Below are 2,353 nucleotides of genomic sequence, written 5' to 3'. Positions count from 1 at the left end.
GATGACAATCACCCACCTTCGGCTTGGTAGCACAGCTTCCTTCCACTAGGTTCACTACTGCCTCTGAAAACCCATGGACTGCTTAAAAAAAAAAGCAGGTTCATCCAGGAGAGGGTTAAACCAGACTGCTCCTTGGAGGCAAGGATTATGAAGCTTCATCTGACATACTTTGGACATGTTGCAAGGAAAGACTAGTCCTTGGAGAAGGATGTAATGCTTGGGAGGGTGGAGGGATAGTGCAGGAGGGAAAGGCCCTCCGTGAGGTGGATTGATTCAGTGACTGGGGTAATGGGGGTAGATGTGTCAGAGACGGTGAGATTTGCACAGGACAGGGCAGAGTTTAGGGCTGTTGTATGTAGAGTCTCTATGAGTTTCAGGTGACTTGATGGCACATAACTGAAAACCCACTGGATTGAGGTTTTACATATATATATATATATATATTCCCCCCACTAATTGGAAGGATATTTAATGTCTGTATATTTAATGGCTTGGAAGCAGGTGTGACATCCACTTCCTAAACAACATGCTTCCAGAAACTCTATGAACTTTAATAAATATCCATAATTATAGAGGGGCTTCAAAATCTTTTGTTCATAGGTTTGCTATGAGTTATGCTTGACTCGAAGACAATCAACAACAACATACTTAATGACAGCTTGAAATTCTGTCTCATCTTCTTTTCCAATATAAAAACTTTTTACATGAGAAAAGAAAAGAAATAAATTTATTGTTGTTGTTATTGTTGTTATGTACCACTGAGTCAGAAATTACTTCCAGCAGAAAGTTCAGATTTTTAGACGCTATAAATTACCCAAGAAAATGTGGAGCAGTTGGTAGAGTGGATTGACCATTTGTGTTGGCAGTACTGTGTATTTTTTTTACAGACTCTTTCTTACCACTAAGCCACTAAGACTTAATTTGTTGTTGTTGATTGTCTCAAGTCTAGCATTTCTCATAGAAACCCTATGAACAAAAGGCCTAAAGTTCTTCTATAACTATCGACATTTATCCAAGTTCATAGAGTTTCTGGAGGCATGTTGTTTATGAAGTGGATGCCACTCCTGCTTCCAAGACTTAAATTAGCTCCTCAAAATTTTACCCTTAGCCAAGAAAAGTAAAGCTTTCATTTCTATTCTAAAACAATGTCAAATCCTTTATGTCACCAATGATAATTATTCCATTTTCTTACCACACAAACTACTTGAACACGGAAACGTGGATAACAGATTTACAAAGACAGACAAAAGTTTGGAAATTTATGTTTCAGCGTACAAATGCCTTTGCTGAGTGTAGGGAAATAAATGTGACCATCATTATATTTTATGGAGTAAAATCAGATAGTGAATGCAAATTTACATTTTTAATAATGTGTTTTTATTTTAAATTAAGAATGTATCTATTCATGAGGGGAAGCAAAATTCATAAAAGCTAAGGTAAGTCCAGACAGGGACATCAAGGGGGAAAATGAGGAATTCAAAGAATACACATCCACAGAGTCAATGGCCCCACCCACTGGGCCGAACTAAGGGATGAACCTAAATCAGGATGGAATGTCCCTCCCTAAAGACTCTCTTATAAAAACCCTCCCTGATATTCCTGAAGGTGTGAATTCTCCATTCTACATCTTCAGAACAAGGAACCTCACCTGGGAGCTCCCCTATCCCCCTCTAATAAAGCTGTATTAAGCTTTCTCTTGTTCTCTCTGATTCCTTCCTTTAGTCCAAAATCTTAACAAAAGCAAGTCTTTTTCTGTGTGTGGCAAACATATCTGGTTGAAATTCTGGTAAAATTTATCATCTTCCTTACTCTTTTTTTTCATTTAATTAACTGAAGAAATTATTTTGTAAAATGTCATCTAACTATAAAAGACAATTTAACATCAAAGCTGCATTTATTTTGCAAGGATTTTCACATGCTAGTATAGTAGCCAAGGTAGCAAACGTCAAAAATTAAATTTAATTACCTGATAATACAAGAGATTTGAATTCATAATTATATGAACTCTGAAAGCACTCTGTAAAACCTGCTATCAATTTAGGAGCTTATATAGTATGCGTCATATCATTAAAACTTAATCTCCTCAAATATTAGTGGTAGATATGAAGTTTCTAGATAACAAGCCAAGAGTTTTCAGGAACTATAATTCACTGATTGAACCTCTGTGGAATTTGAAAAGCAGTGAGCTATCACTGAATATTGCACTAAAGTGCAGAGAAGCCAAAGCAAAGGGAAAATAATTGGGAAATTAAGGAGTTAAATAGTAGATTTCAAAGGGCTGCTCAGGAACACAAAGCAAAATATAATAATAAAATGTGCAAAGAACTGGAGTCAGAAAATCAAAAGGTACGAA

This window comes from Elephantulus edwardii, unplaced genomic scaffold (assembly GCF_000299155.1).
Source record: "Elephantulus edwardii isolate Elephantulus edwardi_28Jun2011 unplaced genomic scaffold, EleEdw1.0 scaffold00159, whole genome shotgun sequence".
Classification (NCBI taxonomy): Eukaryota; Metazoa; Chordata; class Mammalia; order Macroscelidea; family Macroscelididae; genus Elephantulus; species Elephantulus edwardii.
This window is presented reverse-complemented; position numbering follows the sequence as displayed.